At 42.0% G+C, this 10,469-nt stretch overlaps 1 protein-coding gene across 9 annotated transcripts in view; it reads right to left on the reverse strand.

The window, feature by feature from the left end:
• The window catches only part of AGRN (agrin), a 3,161,231-nt gene that overhangs the window by 928,418 nt on the left and 2,222,344 nt on the right, over nucleotides 1-10,469 (reverse strand). The window lies entirely within an intron of this gene.

Below are 10,469 nucleotides of genomic sequence, written 5' to 3' on the forward strand. Positions count from 1 at the left end.
CTGCATAAAACATTGCTACACCAGCCCGACCTCCCCACTTGCCAGATTCACAAATCTGACATCACTGGCACCGCCTTTCCACTACTAGGTTTCTAGTAAACTTCTCACATGCATACTTAAGCTGTGCCATCTCTGTCTACCATCAGTCCATTCTACAGAAATGATTTTTTGCCTGCTTTTTATGACATCTTATTTAGAACCTCTGTTTGTCTGTAGTTCTCCATTCTTTGCCTGCTTCACTTCAACTTGTCATCAATTAGTGACATCATGACCCACCACTTACCCAGCTTTCAGCTGCTACATCTCCTGCATTGGTATGTGAATGATTAAACTGCATGCTGTACACAGATCACATGCTTGAGGGATGGGACACGTACTATTAAAGTTACTTCCATCATGAGTGTCATGGTCACTCATTAGTTAAAGATCTCACACTTCTAAAGTCCATACTTAAATCCTCACATCAGTTTACTGTCTGCCAAGTTTGTACGGGTTTGTCTGTGTACTCTGGCTTCCTCCAAGAGCCATAAGACAAGTTGGTGGTTTATTCTTGCCTGCTAAACAGGGAAGTAACCTGATCCATGGACCCTTTTCAGACATGACATAAGAAATATGAATGAGGTTTTATAAAAACATTACACACTCTATAATGTAACTTTCATAAAAAATAAATACTGTATTCTACAATACATGACACAGCATATTATTTATAAAGTGTAAATATTGTAAGTACTGCTCGCTACACATTAACAGTTATTTCTTGCTGGTTTATTTTTACTTTTTTAGTATACAAATAGGACAAATGCTACACATTAATGCTAACTCATCAGTGAGGTCAAATTCAACATTATTATGGTTGTTAAATATGCCCTGGGATTCAATAAACTCTGTGTAGGTTTTACATGAAGCCTACACAGAGTTATGTGTGGGTAGGGTGAGCAGCAGCACTTAATGAATACTCATGCCATGGCTTGCCTTCAAATATAAACAAGTAGGGTTTTGTGGCAGCCAGGAAACCATGTAAAGCAACATGGATAGTGAACTATTACATTATTACTAGTTACAGCATAGCAAACTGAGTTAGCGGGATTCTGAGAAATGCCAGAGGGACTACCAGGGTTTTTCATATATTAATGTATTATGTTGCAGGAACAGCACAGGACATTGCATGTGTAGACTCCAGAGTATAGGGCTAGTGGGATTTGGTGGAATTCCCCACTGACTACTAGGGTTTTTCATATATTAATGTACTATGTTGCAGGGACAGGACAGGGCATTGTATATAGTGCTGAGAATTGTGGAATCCCATTCCTGACAGTCTGTACAAGTTGTGTCAATGATCTGTAAGAGTACATGGACTGCCATTATAAGAAGCAGTCATAGGAAGTGTGGTTACTGAATAGTGACACACAGATGAAGTTTAGAGATGAATACTGGGAAGGAGGACAGGTGAAACACTGTAATGTACCACACATATAGAAATGTAAAAGGAAGACAGTTGCAACTGGAACACTAATCACATCTCCACATGGGACAGTGTAGACTGCATAATGACAAATGTATATAATGTGACTGTCACATAAGGTGACATAACAGTGGAGGATGTCTGTGTGATATAAGCATCCAGACATGAACAATGGAGAGCACATGTATTGTGGATGTTAAATACAATTGGGGTTGTGTGCATATTGTGAAGCTGTGCAAACTGATTTGCCTGAGTATGCCTGTACTGTCAGCACAGGCTACCAAAATGTAGGACACAGATACAGGCTCATGGGCAACAGTAAAACCATCATGCACAATCATGGACAGTTTCAGAATACCACCACCAGTAATACCCATGTCTTTGATGCAAGATATTTGTTTCTAAGTGAGCCTAGATGGTTCTGCACCAACACACTTGTGCAACTATTAGGACATGTCAGCAATCTAGGAGTGTAATCAAATACACTCTCCTGACACTAACATATGCAGGAGGTGTGAGACACACTTGACATTATGATCACTACTACAGGCTAGTTGACTGGTGTGCATGGCAGATATGTATATGGCACAATCTCCACTGTCACGAATGCAAACCATAACAGGGGTTTCATTAAATAGCTATGTATGTCATGAGTGCATCACCAAAACAAATATCACACATGCATTTGGTATTACACCTTGAAGGGGGTTAATTGCCATCAGACAGTAATGTTTATGCAACCAAACTAATACCTAGGTATGCACAAACAGATGTGTGACAGCTCATAGTGACAGAGGTGGTACACTTAAGTTACATATCATTGGAAGATGTGTATGGAGGGACATGAGGAAGGGTGCATTGTACTTGGGTATTGGTGTGGTGAAGGCTGTGAACTATGAAGGTATTATGGCCTCTTGTGTGGATGCCCTGCACATTCTCAGTAGTTGTGTTACATACAAGGGGTACTCACCATCAAGGACACATGTGGTGGACATTCCACATACCAAATATCCCACGACACAGGACATATAACAACTGGTCTGCTGATAGGGTGTGACATCTATAAGACCCATGGTTTGTGCATTTGTTTGCATAATGAAACAAATCCCCACTTTTTTGTTTTAATCTCATATGTTGTCATGGCTGTGGCAGCAATCCTTGATGTGTGTTGATACTGTCTGTATTATACCAATATCACAATATGTAGTCCTCCAAACAGTTGTTGGGACACAGGATTTGTATGTTATTCTTGACATTTGTGATTTCAATCATGGAAAGGAAAAGGCCTAGCAGACAGCCCTAATGTACACACTTGATCACTGGACATAAGATATAGGTCACCTCACACATTTATACATATTTAGATGCCACATATATGATCCATTGTTCTACCTACTTGGTGATATTGGTGTTGATGCCCAAATCTGTCACTGTGGAGTGTAGCAATGATACAGACATTGATGGCCACATCTGTTATTGTGGAGTACAGCATTAACAACTGACACAGGTCTGTTACCCACAGCTGGAATATTACTAGTGTCCATTTAGATGAGGTCCATGATGATATGTTGGTCTACCTCACAGTTGAAGAGAGTTAGGATGTGTCTATACATGAATGCATCAGGTGCTGTTCCCAGCCCATTCAGATGGATGCATGTTAATGTACACCATTCTATGGGAAAATAGTCCATCTGGAGGGTGTGTTGAAATGTGTATCACACTGTGTCAGGTAGGTGCATGTTCTGAGTCATGCTACAGGTGATCTGTGATGTTGTCATAGCCCATTGTTTCTGTGCGATAGGCCTACATGAAGGTAACACAGTACATACTGCTTATCTTAATCTGTCCTAGGGTTTGGACACAATCTCCCTACTCAGGCATCACTGGCAAACTCTACCAGCTGGGGATTAACAGTTACATCACTAGATAGTTATCTAATGTCATCATTGACAGACCATATACTGTGAAAGTTGGTGAATCAAACTCTACCATTGCAGCTGTCACCACTGGTGTACCAAAAGGATCTGTGCTAGACCCTATACTGTTTGGAATCTATTTCTCAACAGTTCAGGATACAAAATACAACCTGTAGCTTACCAAGCTGCTGATTCATGCATACTGGTTGCAATAACTGAGTCCATCAATTATGTGAATATAGTACAACAGGGGCTAACGCACACAAACGATTGGTGCCAAAGTCACATGGTCTACTAATAAATACAAAATCAGGATTCGTGCCTTATGCAAAGTGGAATTTCCTGGTAAATGCACCATTGGCAATACTCCTCCCATGCTAAAGCCAGTGGTGCAAGATCTGGAAATGCACTTAGACAGCAATCTGAACTTTGGCCAAGTGTCCACAGTGGTATGGAAAGGTTACATCATGCACCTCAGAAGTCAGACCATTGTATTCAGATCTGAGGAGGATATAACAACACTGTAGTTAAACCTCATCTGAACACTAATACAGTAGAAAACTGGATATAGTGGTCCATGAAAAGAAAAGTAGCACTGATCATTGAAATTGCCACACCCATTGACTACAGTGTGTTGTGTACAGAGAGACACAAATTCATAAACTATCAGGATCTGCAGGCAGAAATGAGAGCAATGTGGAAGAAAGATACACAGACAGTTCCAATAGTAGTAGGAGCAACATGTCTTATAAAAAAGAATCGACAATCATATTTAGGTAGGTTACCAATCCATGTAACCCCATATGAATTGCAGAAGGAGACATTACTGGGCACACTGTGGGTGTTGTGAAGAGAACTTTTGGCTGACATCAAACATTGAAACAACACTAATTTCATGAACTTTAACTGTACTTTGACTTAGGACTGGGTCCCTTCCCATCATGGTATTAGAAACCCAAAAGACTTGGAGAAATTAAAAAGGGAAAACCAGTATAATGCTTCCTTTTGCATGTACCTCACCAAACACTTGCAGCAGCTGGACAGACCATGGGGGATTCATACCAAAAAATACATGTTCTACAAACCATACCATGATTTAGTGGATATACTGAAAGCCCTGTTCCTGAAATCTGTATTGGAAAGGATGAGGTGACTTGTGCCTGGACTACAGGACATCTCTGACCCTGCCTTGATGTGGATACTACACATCCGCAAATCAGCAGAGTCTATTGAGAGGAAGACAGTAAAAGCAGCTTCCCACATGCTGTTGTAAAATGCTCTCTCTATTGTCAAGCAAGTGCACATGCACACACAAAAACACGCACACACACATACACACACACACACACACACACACACACACACACACACACACACACACACTCATTTCACCGCAGTGAGAATAGAACTCCTACCTATCTGTAGACTACAGAATACAGTACTTGATGCAAGCACCACAGCTCAAGTCTGACTTGGAGTATCTAAGACAACACTTTATAGCTGATGACATAAGGAGAAAACAACAGTGTCCCAAATGCATTTTGTAATGCCAAACAACAGGTCATTCACATACATCATCATTCGATGCAAGTCCTGCAGTAGCATCCACAAAGTACAGTTTTGTACCTACCATAAATGTAGATGTCCGAACTGGATAGCATCTGCAGTCATAACAAGTGGGTTGTCCTGTCGTCAGGCAGCCCTGCAGTCAGCCAGATTCCAAAGTCCGGGTCCGGCTTCGGCTGATGTCGCACTTCACCCGACGTCATCTCTGTTGGTCTTCGGGTATATAAGCATCAGCCGACGCCATTTTCCTCAGTGTTTCTTGCCCCAGATGCCAGTAGCCCTCTTGCAGGCTAAAATTTGGATAGATGCCAATGTTTCCAAATAGATAGAGGTAAACACAACCATAAGCATATATGTACATATATACAAACAAATACACCATAAAAGACTCCCCCCCAACAGCTAGCTATTAGGAGGGTAAACACCCTAGGAGTACCACAGAGGGGAAGGAGGGAGGGTAATCCTGACTGCAGATGCTATCCAGTTCGGACATCTACATTTATGGTAGGTACAAAACTGTACTATGTCCTTCATGGATGCATCTGCAGTCATAACAAGTGGGTAGAATACCATAGCCAACTAGGGGAGGAGGATAAAAGTAGATTATGGTGTGCTTAGGATCCCTTGCAGTACAGCAGTGGCAAACCCTGCTCGGGATCTGGAATATAGAGGCAAATTATAATGCTTGGCAAATGTATGCACGGAGGTCCAAGTAGCCGCCTCAATAATGTCTTTGGTTGCCACTCCTCGTAAGAAGGCTGTGGTAGTGGCTGTTGCCCTTGTAGAATGAGGTCTTATGTTTTGTGGAATTGGTTTTCCATGGAAGGAGTAACAGTATCGTATGCAATTTCCTATCCATTTGGAGATTGTCTGTTTGGAAATAGCTTTTCCTTCCCTTCCTGTTGCATAGGCTACAAAAAGTTGGTCAGTCTTTCTGCTATTTTTGTTCTGTCCAAGTAGTAGCGTAGCTGTCTATGTACATCCAAGGTATGCAGTATTCTTTCCCCTCTGTTTTGTGAGTTGGGAAAGAAGGTAGGTAGGTGGATTGCCTGGTTTAAAGACACTCTGGATACCACCTTGGGCATAAATGTAGGATTAGTCCTCATGGACACTCTATCTTGGTGGAAGATTAGGAAGGGTTGCACTGCCATTAAGGCCTGAAGTTCTGAAACCCTCCTTGCTGAAGTAATTGCTAGCAGGAAAGCAGTTTTCCATGACAGGTGTTGTAGGTCTGCTGTTGCTGCTGGTTCAAAGGGTGATAGTGTCAACTTTTCTAGCACAAAGTTTAAATCCCAAGCTGGTAATGGTGGTTTCCTTGGAGGTTTTACATTCTTGATTCCTCTGAGGAACTGCCTGAGCAAAGGGTGCGAAAAAACAGGTGGATCAAAGCTGTATTCTGCTGAAATAGCTGATGCATGTATCTTGATGGAGGAGTAGGACAGGCCTGAATGAAGAAGTTCGCCAAATACTCCAGAATGTTAGGCATATCTATGTTTGACACCTCTTTTCCTCTTTCCGTACTCCAAATGACAAACCTTTTCCATTTTCCAGCATAGTTCCTTCTTGTTGAAGGTCTGCGCGCTTCAAGAATAATGTCTTTAACTCTTTGTGAAAGTTCTGGATTAGCTGCTGCTATGTGATGTTCCATGCAGTCAGTTGCAGCGTTTTAGGTTTGGATGTATGATGCTGTAGTTGTTCTGAGTTAACATCAAAGGCATCAGGGTATTGGCCACATATTGTTCCGAGACATGCTCTTCAGTAGTGGGTACCAGTGTTGTCTTGGCCAGTTTGGAGCTATCAGGATTATCTTTGGATGTTCTTCCTTGATTTTTAGTAGTACCTTGTGTATCAAAGGAAGAGGTGGGAATGCATATGCTGTTAGGCCTTTCCAGTTGATGGAGAGTGAGTCCACTTTCCATGCTAGTGGGTGGAATGTCCTTGTGCAGAATTTTTGAGCTGGTGATTGAGAGGTGATGCGAATAGGTCTATCTGTGGCATTCCCCATTTCTTTGAGATGGTCTTGAAGATGTCCGGGTGCAGCTTCCATTCGTGGGCATCCGAAGTGGTTCTGCTTAATATGTCTGCTAGAGTATTGTCTTTCCCCGGTACAAATATTGCCTGTAACTGAATGTTGTAGCTGAGTGCCAGGGTCCACAGCTCCAAGGTCATTCTGCATAGGGGGTATGAATGAGTGCCTCCCTGTTTGTTGATGTACCACATGACTGTGGTGTTGTCTGTCCTTATCATCAACTGGCCCTCTTTGAGAAATGGTTTGAACTTTTGTATTGCCAGTTTTACTGCCAGCATTTCTTTTAGATTGATGTGCAGGTGAAGTTGATCATGTGTCCACAATCCTTGCACGCATTTGTCCAGCATGTGGGCCCCCCATCCTAGGTCTGAAGCGTCTGTTGTGATGGTCTGGCTTGGTTGACATCTGCGAAAGGGTAGGCCTGGGTTTGACTGGCATGCCTGAGCCCACCATAGGAACTCCTGTTTTAAGCATGGAATTAGTGGGATTTCTGTTTCTAGACTGTGTCTGTGTTGGGACCATAAATTCTTTAGGTACCACTGTAGTTTCCTCATATGTAGTCTGGCAAATGGGACCAAGATTATGCATGATGCCATGAAGCCCAAGGCCTGCAGAACTTTTCTTGCTGTTAACTTGTTCAGTTTTGTTAGTGCCAAGAAGTAAAGAGGAAGTTCGTTTTGTTTTTCTGTAGTCAGGAATGCCATTTGCTGTACTGTGTCCAATTCCGCGCCCAAGAATGTCCTTGTTTGGGATGGTATCAGCCTTGACTTTTGTAAATTGACTGTGTATCCCAGTCCTTGTAGCAAGTAAATGACCCTTTGTAAATCCGTTGTCAGCTTGCTTTTGTTGTCCCCTTGTAGCAGGCAGTCGTCCAGGTATGGGTAAATTTGAATTCCCTGTAGTCTGCAATGGGCGATTACTGATGCCAGGCATTTTGTGAATACTCTGGGCAGTAGATAAGCCAAAGGGCAATGCTGAGAATTGATAGTGCTCTGATCCTGCAAGAAATCTGAGGTATCTTCTGCAGATTGGTCGAATGGGACGTGCAGGTATGCCTCCTTGAGATCTAGAGTTACCAGCCAAGACTCCTTGCCCAGCATGGGAAGAAGTTGCTGTAGGGTCAGCATTTTGAATTTTGGGACAATGATGTATGCATTTAAGGTGGACAGGTCGAGAATTGGTCTCCAACTTTTTTCCTTTCTTGGAACTAGGAATAGTCTGGAATAGAACCCCTTTCCTTGTTCTGCTGTTGGCACTCTTTCCACAGCTCTCATGTTTGCTAACTCCATTATCTGGCGTAGAGCCTCTGTTTTTTGATTTGGAGGTAGATTTGGCATTCCTCTTTTGACTGGTAAAGTGTGGAAGTGAAACCGGTAACCTTGATCTATGGTTTGTAAAATCCACTTGTCTTTTGTTATGTAGTGCCATTGCGTTTTTTAGTAGATTGGGTAGTCGGAGGATCCGACGGCATAATGTACGTAAAATCAGAACCGAAAAACTGTTCTGCAAACTCCGACCGACGCCTAAGCGTTCGTCGGTTGAAAGAGGCACAGGCCGAACAGGCTGCTACGTCATGGGCTGGGCCTAAACAAGGCAGACAGTAAGAGTGGAAATCTTTATGAGGTATTTGTTTCCCACAGGTTAAACAATTGTTAACTTTTTCTGACATCGGCTGAGGCAAGAAAGAGTCCCCAACGGGGTACTTAGCTTTTAGAAGTCTTCGAAGTAGTATTCGGTAGAAGTAATCTCTGGATCCGACCGACCGGCACTTGCGAACAGCTTCTGCTTGGCCACGCGGCAAGAAAGACTGAGGAAAATGGCGTCGGCTGATGCTTATATACCCGAAGACCAACAGAGATGACGTCGGGTGAAGTGCGACATCAGCCGAAGCCGGACCCGGACTTTGGAATCCGGCCGACTGCAGGGCTGCCTGACGACAGGACAACCCACTTGTTATGACTGCAGATGCATCCATGAAGGACATCTTGACTAAGTTATCAAGAGTTTCCCTTCCTGATACAAAACCACACAATCATGTCATGAGACAGTAGAGCAGCCTGGGAGTAACAACAGCCAAAAATCTTGCAGTTTTTGTTCTGTAGTGATCTGAGCTTAGAATAACCAGGAAGGAGAGGATGCATACCCCATTTAAAAAAAAACAAAATTATGATCTCTTCCGGAAAAGAGGAACTTTCATAGTTCAAAAGGCCTGATTCAGAACTTAGCACAAGATATTATGCAACCACCCTGAAGTACAGTTCCAGGAGAATCCTGTTCAGACTTAGAATCTTACCCATGGGGACATAATTCCTCCAGCATAATAGCAGAAAGATCTTTTTAAAAACAATATCAGTTACCTCTTGCTCATTCTGTTTATCTTAATGTTCCACAGACCTTTGCTTGCTTTTGTGTACCCCAAAATCAAAAATAATAATATCAACCCTATGTTATCTCCACCTTAAGGCCAAAGCCTTCACTACATTAGGGGTGTGGTGAAACTTTCTCATATGCATAGAATTCCTCTTAAATTCTGTAGAAGAATATAACAATGTTTTAAACCTGGTTTCCCCTTCTCTATATTGGGTTCTATCCCTGCTACACTCAGCACCAGCTATTTCTGCCAGCCAAATCTGTCACTCCCTGATGGAAAATGTCTAGTGGAAATAAAACCCATGTATGTACTGTTTAAGCACCCCCCCCAAAGCTTCCCACCATAAAATCAAATCACTTTTGAATACAGCTTTACAGGCAGAGTTGCTGTTCAATTTGTATTGTATGCCCTTCTTTACAAATGTAGAGCTAGAAAATAATGCATTAAACTGTGACTATTTTAGCAGAAACTATTTATTTATTTTTATTTTACATTTGTTAACCAGGGGTGTCTGACTGAGCCGAAAAGGCCCTTTTTCAGCAGAGGCCCGGGGAGAAAAGCTCCACAAAGAAAAATTACAGACACATTTAGTTATTTAGACATGATCAGTATACACACAAATTACAAGAGACATGTTTTTACAGTGGTATGCGGCACATAAACAGTTACAGTGGAGAGAACAAACAAAAAAATATTAATTTTAAAAATAAAGGTAATTAATAGATTTGTGGTGTACAGCTGAAATTTGGAACATAAGTAGAATGCATACATAGTACACAGGTACAGTACATACATTGTAGATTAGCCAGTGTTTGTGAGTAAGATTGAAAACTATTATCAAGTGCTCTAGATTTAGTATGCATATGTTATCTGCTTTCACTAGCCTGCAGAGCAATCATGGCACTGCCAACTTTGCTTGAAATATTGCCTGATGAGGTCTTCAAAGGAGGCTTTGGATGATGTGTTTTGAATGCTAGTAGGGACAGAGTTCCATTTTTTAGCCACTGAACTACTATACAGTGCATCTCCGAAGCTATTGTAGCTGCTGGTGACTTCTAGTAGTAATTTGCTTGATGATCTAAGAGGCCTTTCGGCTGAGTGATGTTGTACTAGGTTTTTGAG

The sequence above is a fragment of the Protopterus annectens genome, chromosome 2.part1 (genome assembly GCF_019279795.1).
Source record: "Protopterus annectens isolate FY-2018-M chromosome 2.part1, PAN1.0, whole genome shotgun sequence".
NCBI lineage: Eukaryota > Metazoa > Chordata > Ceratodontiformes > Protopteridae > Protopterus > Protopterus annectens.